Genomic DNA, 9,887 nt, shown 5'->3' with positions numbered 1-9,887 from the left:
CATTCACTACTGCCACCAGGGCCACTGCCCCTCTTGGGGCTGCTTCCAACTCATCCTGAAAAGGGAACAAACACATGTTCAGTGTTTTCAGTGTATTCAGACAAATCATTCAACTTAAAAAAGAAAACATGATGTCATCATCACTACTTGCGATGCAATAGTCAAATAGAAGCACTGTCAATAAAAAGGTAAACATGTTGCATGTATTAGTTGTGAAATGTGGCGTTACACTGTACTCACATCTTATACCAAACTGAGAATACAAGTGCGTGTCCTCACTTAAACTGTGAGGACTGTACTCACGCCAGTAAACCGAATCCAGTCTGGGGTTTGTAGCAGGTTTGTAGGTTTGTGCGCCACGCCGCGCGACTTAAGTGAAGACCGACACGCGCCAGGCCGAGGTGGGATCTCGGCAGGGCTGGGCGCTGTGGCTGCGGTACGTGTCGCAACTGAGGAGCCTGGTGGTTCAGCGGCTGCAGTGCGCGTCGCGCCGGAGTGTGGATATGGAGGGTGCGCCGCGGCTTAAGTGAAGACCGACACGCGCCGGGCCGCACCGCACTTCCTTGTATCTTAATAAAAAGAAAAGAATGCATTTGAAATTGTATTGTAGCTTGAGCATGCGCATGATTTTATTTGTCAATGTGTGCCGTGATTTCATAGCGCTGTCCACGGTGCTGAAATGAGCCTCGCTGTCATATTAAAACTCTTTTCCAGATGAGGCATTGCTACAACAATGACTTTGACAGTGTGTGGGTGTCACCATCCTCTTTCACTCACTTGAGCTTCACTAAAGAGTGCAGGTCGTCTCTCTTTTAGTTCGGCAAGGAGGAGCTGAATTCACAGTTTCTTCATGCCCGAGTGCTGCATATGTTGATGGAGACCTGTGACATAAAACACAAAGAGCTACTGATGGTGCTACGTCTGTTTTTCACTAGACTACTCATAGATATCAGTACATCAACTGACAGTTAATGTATTATTTATTTGAACTTACAATTGTACATTTATATTCAAATACATACACAAATATGAAAGAACTGTACACTATAGTGGCGGTGATTGACTGAACATCATATGTTGGGTGCACATTTAAACACAGGATCCAGGCAGCTTTCCAAGTTGCAATATTTTATTTCCAAGTAAACGGTAGTCGGTGATGAGGGGTAATGGTGGATGATTCTGTCTATATGAAAATGATAAAGGAAATATTACAATCTAGAAAGTATCAAATATACAATAAGAAATGAGGTTGTCTTAGACTAACATCAATAATACATCCACTCTTACTTTCCTCTCTTTAGCAAAGGATTAAACTCAGGAATCTAGTATAATGACACACAAGCAATAAGTAAGTCTTCATACAAGATGTAGTATCAACCAAATGAATCATTAAATGAGTGAACGTCCATAAAACTCACAGCCAGTGTCCCTTTGTTCTCGTGGATTGTTTGGAGGGAAAATAGGGGGGTCAAAGGGCGGAAGGGGCGGGTTATATAGGATTAGGGGTGTGGTCCAGGTAGGTGGGCCAGTGATGAGGCAGGTGAGGAGGAGACTTGGGATTTTAACAAATACATATACAATGGCCGTGCCACTTTAATATAAACCTAAAATTCGAAGGTAAAATCAATTATTAGTAATAATATACAAAGTGTTTACATTAAAAACAAAGTAACATGTCAACCACAAATCTATGGATCACACCAAGCATCTGAGAGACGTCTGAGCCAGAGGATCATTTCATCAGGACAGGCCGAGGTAACGCTGCTCTGCCCTGGGCACTGTGAGCACCGAGCGTCCGCAGAGGCGGAGCTGATCACCTTCGACAACGTACCGCGCTGAAATCAGTTCCAGGTTGGATATTCAACAGACATTCGCTCCAGATCCAACGGCACCCTCCTCCTTCTCCACCCCGAGATAGGTGCACGATCACGGCTTGTACAAAGTCCGACCCATCGCTCTCAACAACCGTGGTCTCATTTAGGGACCATCAACGAATTACCGTTAAAAATGGATTAAAAAAAATTATGGGAGGTACTAAAATGGAATAAAAAGAGGTGTGTCCTGACTAGGCAGTCTAGTTCTATGTTGCTGCACTGTTTTGGAATCTTTAGGGTCACATGGCCTGGACGCGATTGAGATAAAATGCTAATATTTGCATTAAAGAAATGATTGAAAGTAAATCAAGTATTTAAATGGAATATAAAGAGGTGTGTCCTGACTAGGCAGTCTAGTACTATGTTTGTACACTCACTTGGAGTCTTTGGGTCACATTGCCTGGAAGCTATTGAGCTAAAATGCTAATATTTACATTATTAAAATTATAAAAAAAATAAATGAGGTAATTAAATATTAGTTTAATGTCATATGATCAAAATTAAAGTGTTAACGTTCGACTCTACACTTAGATTCAAGTGTTAAGTGTGTTTGCGGTTTGTTTCTGTCTGGTTGTGATGACTTTCTGTTGTACTCACGCCAGTAAACCGAATCCAGTCTGGGGTTTGTAGCAGGTTTGTACTGTAGCAGGTTTGCATTGGTGCTGCAAACAGAGAGTGAGACACAAACATGGGGCTGTGATGGTTTCATTAAAGACAAGAGATGAGAAGAAGACTGGAGTCAGTGAGAAAACAAGGAAACAAAGTAACGTCAAACTTACGTCTGTGATCTGTCAGCATCTCCTCTCCCTCTGGTGCGGCTGTCAACACAGGAGTTTAAATATTGGCACAATGGTCAGCCAATCAGGTGTGAAAGCTTGAAATGTTTGGGGCGGGGCTTATTATTGAAAACATGTGCGCTGTGACTGAGGAGCCTGGTGGTTCAGTGGCTGCGGTGCGCGTTGAGCCGGAGTGTGGATATGGAGTGTGCGCCTGTGTGCCGCGCCACGCCGCGCGGCTTAAGTGAAGACCGACACGCGCCGGGCTGAGGTGGGATCCTGGCGGGGCCGGGCGCACCGCACTTCCTTGTATCTAAAGAAAAAAAGAAAAGAATGCATTTGAAATTGTATTGTAGCTTGAGCATGCACATGAGTTCATTTGTCAATGTGTGCCGTGATTTCATAGCGCTGTCCACGGTGATGAAATGAGCCTCGGTGTCGGCAGCGTCACGGGGCCACCTCATTTTATATTTCCAGATTGTGGCTATGTTTGCACTGAGTGTGTTTCTTTCATTTCAACAATGTAGCCATAATGGTCTCTGGTTTTATGAAGTTAATGTTGAGAATGTATCTTGTCTGCGGGGAATGAGTTACTTCAACTTTAACCATTTAGGAAACCAATTAAGTTTATTAACTCAAACAATTTAAGCATACAAAAGTATTTGATTTGAGTACAAGTAACTCAAGTATTTGTTGTTAAAGTAACTTGGGTAAAGTGCATTGTACTAATTCCATTCAGTTAATGAAAACTACTAAGTATGTGACACTTATGTGAAACGGATTTATCTGAACTGAAATGATCTTCTTTATACAAATGTTAATACTTAAGTTGAATTGACTCTTTTCTTTCTACTAAATCAAATTATTACATTCTACTTCTGACAACTTCAAATGGAGAGCGTAGATCAGTGTGTGAGCCATTACAACCTGATTGTGAGGACCAGAGACACATGGTGAGTTTCAAAGGGAACTCCTGCGGTGCGCGTCGCGCCGTTGTGCGGATATGGAGGGTGCGCCTGTGCGCTGCGCCACGCCGCGCGGCTTAAGTGAAGACCGACACGCGCCGGGCCGAGGCGGGGCCGGGCGCACCGCACTTTTTTTATGAAGTTAATGTTGAGAATGTATCTTGAATGTATCTCGGTTTGCGCGGGCTCCGTGGCTGCTGTGCGCTCCGTGCGCTCCGCGGCTGCGGTTCCGGTGTCGTGCGCTGCAGCGGCGGTACCTGTCGTAACTGGGGAGCCTTGTGGTTCCGCGGCCGCGGTGCGTGTCCTCACTTAAACTGTGAGGACTGTACTGAGGCCAGTAAACTAACCTGATCTTCATTCACTACTGCCACCAGGGCCACTGCCCCTCTTGGGTTGCTTCCAACTCATCCTGAAAAGGGAACAAACACATGTTCAGTGTTTTCAGTGTATTCAGACAAATCATTCAACTTAAAAAAGAAAACATGATGTCATCATCACTACTTGCGATGCAATAGTCAAATAGAAGCACTGTCAATAAAAAGGTAAACATGTTGCATGTATTATTTGTGAAATGTGGCGTTGTTTGTAGTTTAGTGTGTTTCCGCGTTTTCACGGCAGGGATGGCGTCTGCTGAGACGCTGATTCCGCGGCTGCTGTGCGTTTGGCGCTGCGGTGGCGGTACGTGTCGTGTTTGCGCTGACTGTGTGCCCCGCCGCGCGGCTTAAGTGAGGACCGACACGCGCCGGGCCGAGGTGGGATCTCGGTGCCGTGTGCTGTGGCTGCGGTACGTGTCGCAACTGAGGAGCCTGGTGGTTCAGCGGCAGCGGTGCGCCGGAGTGTGGATATGGAGTGGCTCGGGAACAAACACATGTTCAGTGTTTTCAGTGTATTCAGACAAATCATTCAACTTAAAAAAGAAAACATGATGTCATCATCACTACTTGCGATGCAATAGTCAAATAGAAGCACTGTCAATAAAAAGGTAAACATGTTGCATGTATTATTTGTGAAATGTGGCGTTGTTTGTAGTTTAGTGTGTTTCCGCGTTTTCACGGCAGGGATGGCGTCTGCTGAGACGCTGGTTCCGCGGCTGCTGTGCGTTTGGCGCTGCGGCGGCGGTACGTGTCGTGTTTGCGCTGACTGTGTGCCCCGCCGCGCGGCTTAAGTGAGGACCAACACGCGCCGGGCCGAGGTGGGATCTCGGTGCCGTGTGCTGTGGCTGCGGTACGTGTGGCAACTGAGGAGCCTGGTGGTTCAGCGGCTGCGGTGCGCGTCGCGCCGTTGTGCGGATATGGAGGGTGCGCCTGTGCGCTGCGCCACGCCGCGCGGCTTAAGTGAAGACCGACACGCGCCGGGCCGAGGCGGGGCCGGGCGCACCGCACTTTTTTTATGAAGTTAATGTTGAGAATGTATCTTGAATGTATCTCGGTTTGCGCGGGCTCCGTGGCTGCTGTGCGCTCCGTGCGCTCCGCGGCTGCGGTTCCGGTGCCGTGCGCTGCAGCGGCGGTACCTGTCGTAACTGGGGAGCCTTGTGGTTCCGCGGCCGCGGTGCGTGTCCTCACTTAAACTGTGAGGACTGTACTGAGGCCAGTAAACTAACCTGATCTTCATTCACTACTGCCACCAGGGCCACTGCCCCTCTTGGGTTGCTTCCAACTCATCCTGAAAAGGGAACAAACACATGTTCAGTGTTTTCAGTGTATTCAGACAAATCATTCAACTTAAAAAAGAAAACATGATGTCATCATCACTACTTGCGATGCAATAGTCAAATAGAAGCACTGTCAATAAAAAGGTAAACATGTTGCATGTATTATTTGTGAAATGTGGCGTTGTTTGTAGTTTAGTGTGTTTCCGCGTTTTCACGGCAGGGATGGCGTCTGCTGAGACGCTGATTCCGCGGCTGCTGTGCGTTTGGCGCTGCGGTGGCGGTACGTGTCGTGTTTGCGCTGACTGTGTGCCCCGCCGCGCGGCTTAAGTGAGGACCGACACGCGCCGGGCCGAGGTGGGATCTCGGTGCCGTGTGCTGTGGCTGCGGTACGTGTCGCAACTGAGGAGCCTGGTGGTTCAGCGGCAGCGGTGCGCCGGAGTGTGGATATGGAGTGGCTCGGGAACAAACACATGTTCAGTGTTTTCAGTGTATTCAGACAAATCATTCAACTTAAAAAAGAAAACATGATGTCATCATCACTACTTGCGATGCAATAGTCAAATAGAAGCACTGTCAATAAAAAGGTAAACATGTTGCATGTATTATTTGTGAAATGTGGCGTTGTTTGTAGTTTAGTGTGTTTCCGCGTTTTCACGGCAGGGATGGCGTCTGCTGAGACGCTGGTTCCGCGGCTGCTGTGCGTTTGGCGCTGCGGCGGCGGTACGTGTCGTGTTTGCGCTGACTGTGTGCCCCGCCGCGTGGCTTAAGTGAGGACCGACACGCGCCGGGCCGAGGTGGGATCTCGGTGCCGTGTGCTGTGGCTGCGGTACGTGTGGCAACTGAGGAGCCTGGTGGTTCAGCGGCTGCGGTGCGCGTCGCGCCGTTGTGCGGATATGGAGGGTGCGCCTGTGCGCTGCGCCACGCCGCGCGGCTTAAGTGAAGACCGACACGCGCCGGGCCGAGGCGGGGCCGGGCGCACCGCACTTTTTTTATGAAGTTAATGTTGAGAATGTATCTTGAATGTATCTCGGTTTGCGCGGGCTCCGTGGCTGCTGTGCGCTCCGTGCGCTCCGCGGCTGCGGTTCCGGTGCCGTGCGCTGCGGCGGCGGTACCTGTCGTAACTGGGGAGCCTGGTGGTTCCGCGGCCGCGGTGCGTGTCCTCACTTAAACTGTGAGGACTGTACTCATGAGTTTATTTGTCAATGTGTGCCGTGATTTCATAGCGCTGTCCACGGTGCTGAAATGAGCCTCGGTGTCGGCAGCGTCACAGGGTGACCTCATTTTATATTTCCAGATTGTGGCTATGTTTGCACTGAGTGTGTTTCTTTAATTTCAACAATGTAGCCATAATGGTCTCCAACAACGGTGAACAAAACAAACGCCACAGAAGCTGCAGTGCAAACTCCACCCACCTATAGCTGCAGAGGAAAAACTACATGTCTACTATAAACTGCTTTCTATATTCCTTCCTGGTTGGATTTAAACACACATCTGCCAATTTATTAGGTACACATTTTCTGTTTATGAACACACTGATTGAAGGAGCCAATCACATGGCAGTAAGTCATTGCATTTAGGCAGGTAGACATGATCAGGACGCCCAAATCAAGTTCAAACAGACTATCAGCATTAGGAAGAAAGGTGATTCAAGGAGCTTTTAATGTGGCATGGTTACTGGTAGTATTTTTACAAACTGCTTGCACAACCACGGTGTGACAAACAGAAAATATCCAGTGATGCCATGTTGAGGTCAAAGATCAGCAGAAAGGCCATGCTAAGAAAGCAAAAGGAACTCAAATCAGCGCAACCAAAGTGTGCAGAACACCATCTGAAGGCACAACACATTGAACCTTGCCGAAAAATGACTGCCTCCGACGGGAACGCGCATCGGTTAAGAGGTAGTGAGCGTAGGTCTACTGGTAGATATAATACTGTATACAGGGTACACCCTATAAGTCGTTGTTTGAAGGAGCGATACTGACCAAATTCATTGTACATGCACCTGTTTTCCTCGACTGCTAATGCTGAAAAGATAGAGAATGTAAGCCCTAACAATCCAGAGTTACAGGGTGCAGTCACTTCTCGGCAGGCCCTGCCGAAATGTGACAGCACCCTGTAACTCTTTATTGCAAGAAGCAATATTGACCAAATTCACTGTACATGCACCTGGTTTCCTCTACTTTCCTCTCCTCTACTGATTCTTCCAATCGGCCACTCACAGTGTGACTCCTGGCTGCTGAGTTAGTTAGCACCAGTTAGTTACTAGAAACCCAAGCCTTTTTAGATGATTTATATTAATAAATACACCATTAAATAATGACTTCAGTGTCATTAATTATTTAAATTAATAAATAGCCTTTTCAATAATTACTTACATCACATTGGTTTTCTTAGGTTACAAAATACTAACCTGGGTTTTTTTCGTCATCACTTAGTAACAACAATAATAATAATAAAAATAATAATAATAATAATAAGAATAATATTCAGTGGAGCTCCACTTCAGGTTTTACTTGATACTCATTCCAAACTAAATGTTTATTTAAATATTAGTTTAAATGTCATATGATAAAAAAAAAGTGTTAAAGTTTGAGTGTACACTTACAATTAAGTGTTAAGTGTGTTTGTTTCTGTTTGGTTGTGATGAGTTTCTGTTGTACTCACACCAGCAAACCAAATCCAGTTCAGTCCGTCCATGAATACCAGTCCGGGTTTTGTAGCAGGTTTGCGTTGATGCTGCAAACAGAGAGTGAGACACAAACAGGTGACTGTGATCGTTTCATTAAAGACAAGAGATGAGAAGAAGACTGATGTCAGTGAAGAAACAAGGAAACAAAGTAACGTCAAACTTACATCTGTGATCTGTCCCTCTGGTGCGGCTGTCAACACAGGAGTTTAAATATTGGCACAATGGTCAGCCAATCAGGTGTGAAAGCTTGAAATGTTTGGGGCGGGGCTTATTATTGAAAACATGTGCGCTGTGACTGAGGAGCCTGGTGGTTCAGTGGCTGCGGTGCGCGTTGAGCCGGAGTGTGGATATGGAGTGTGCGCCTGTGTGCCGCGCCACGCCGCGCGGCTTAAGTGAAGACCGACACGCGCCGGGCTGAGGTGGGATCCTGGCGGGGCCGGGCGCACCGCACTTCCTTGTATCTAAAAAAAAAGAAGAAAAGAATGCATTTGAAATTGTATTGTAGCTTGAGCATGCACATGAGTTCATTTGTCAATGTGTGCCGTGATTTCATAGCGCTGTCCACGGTGATGAAATGAGCCTCGGTGTCGGCAGGGTCACGGGGCCACCTCATTTTATATTTCCAGATTGTGGCTATGTTTGCACTGAGTGTGTTTCTTTCATTTCAACAATGTAGCCATAATGGTCTCTGGTTTTATGAAGTTAATGTTGAGAATGTATCTTGTCTGCGGGGAATGAGTTACTTCAACTTTAACCATTTAGGAAACCAATTAAGTTTATTAACTCAAACAATTTAAGCATACAAAAGTATTTGATTTGAGTACAAGTAACTCAAGTATTTGTTGTTAAAGTAACTTGGGTAAAGTGCATTGTACTAATTCCATTCAGTTAATGAAAACTACTAAGTATGTGACACTTATGTGAAACGGATTTATCTGAACTGAAATGATCTTCTTTATACAAATGTTAATACTTAAGTTGAATTGACTCTTTTCTTTCTACTAAATCAAATTATTACATTCTACTTCTGACAACTTCAAATGGAGAGCGTAGATCAGTGTGTGAGCCATTACAACCTGATTGTGAGGACCAGAGACACATGGTGAGTTTCAAAGGGAACTCCTGCAGGAACCTGATCTTCATTCACTACTGCCACCAGGGCCACTGCCCCTCTTGGGGCTGCTTCCAACTCATCCTGAAAAGGGAACAAACACATGTTCAGTGTTTTCAGTGTATTCAGACAAATCATTCAACTTAAAAAAGAAAACATGATGTCATCATCACTACTTGCGATGCAATAGTCAAATAGAAGCACTGTCAATAAAAAGGTAAACATGTTGCATGTATTAGTTGTGAAATGTGGCGTTACACTGTACTCACATCTTATACCAAACTGAGAATACAAGTGCGTGTCCTCACTTAAACTCTGAGGACTGTACTCACGCCAGTAAACCGAATCCAGTCTGGGGTTTGTAGCAGGTTTGTAGGTTTGTGCGCCACGCCGCGCGACTTAAGTGAAGACCGACACGCGCCAGGCCGAGGTGGGATCTCGGCAGGGCTGGGCGCTGTGGCTGCGGTACGTGTCGCAACTGAGGAGCCTGGTGGTTCAGCGGCTGCAGTGCGCGTCGCGCCGGAGTGTGGATATGGAGGGTGCGCCGCGGCTTAAGTGAAGACCGACACGCGCCGGGCCGCACCGCACTTCCTTGTATCTTAATAAAAAGAAAAGAATGCATTTGAAATTGTATTGTAGCTTGAGCATGCGCATGATTTTATTTGTCAATGTGTGCCGTGATTTCATAGCGCTGTCCACGGTGCTGAAATGAGCCTCGCTGTCATATTAAAACTCTTTTCCAGATGAGGCATTGCTACAACAATGACTTTGACAGTGTGTGGGTGTCACCATCCTCTTTCACTCACTTGAGCTTCACTAAA

General features: G+C 46.4%; 1 long non-coding RNA gene across 1 annotated transcript; it reads right to left on the bottom strand.

Annotated features, from left to right (window-relative positions):
• Positions 1–396: 396 nt before the first annotated feature.
• LOC131449244 (uncharacterized) lies at positions 397–2,536 on the bottom strand. The gene is made up of 3 exons (XR_009234256.1): positions 2,472–2,536; positions 778–881; positions 397–569 (listed from the first exon to the last, which is right to left on the bottom strand). It is a non-coding gene; the product is annotated as an uncharacterized LOC131449244 (long non-coding RNA).
• Positions 2,537–9,887: the final 7,351 nt, after the last annotated feature.

This window comes from Solea solea (assembly GCF_958295425.1).
Source record: "Solea solea chromosome 4 unlocalized genomic scaffold, fSolSol10.1 SUPER_4_unloc_15, whole genome shotgun sequence".
In the NCBI taxonomy this organism is placed as follows: Eukaryota; Metazoa; Chordata; class Actinopteri; order Pleuronectiformes; family Soleidae; genus Solea; species Solea solea.
This window is presented reverse-complemented; position numbering and strand designations above follow the sequence as displayed.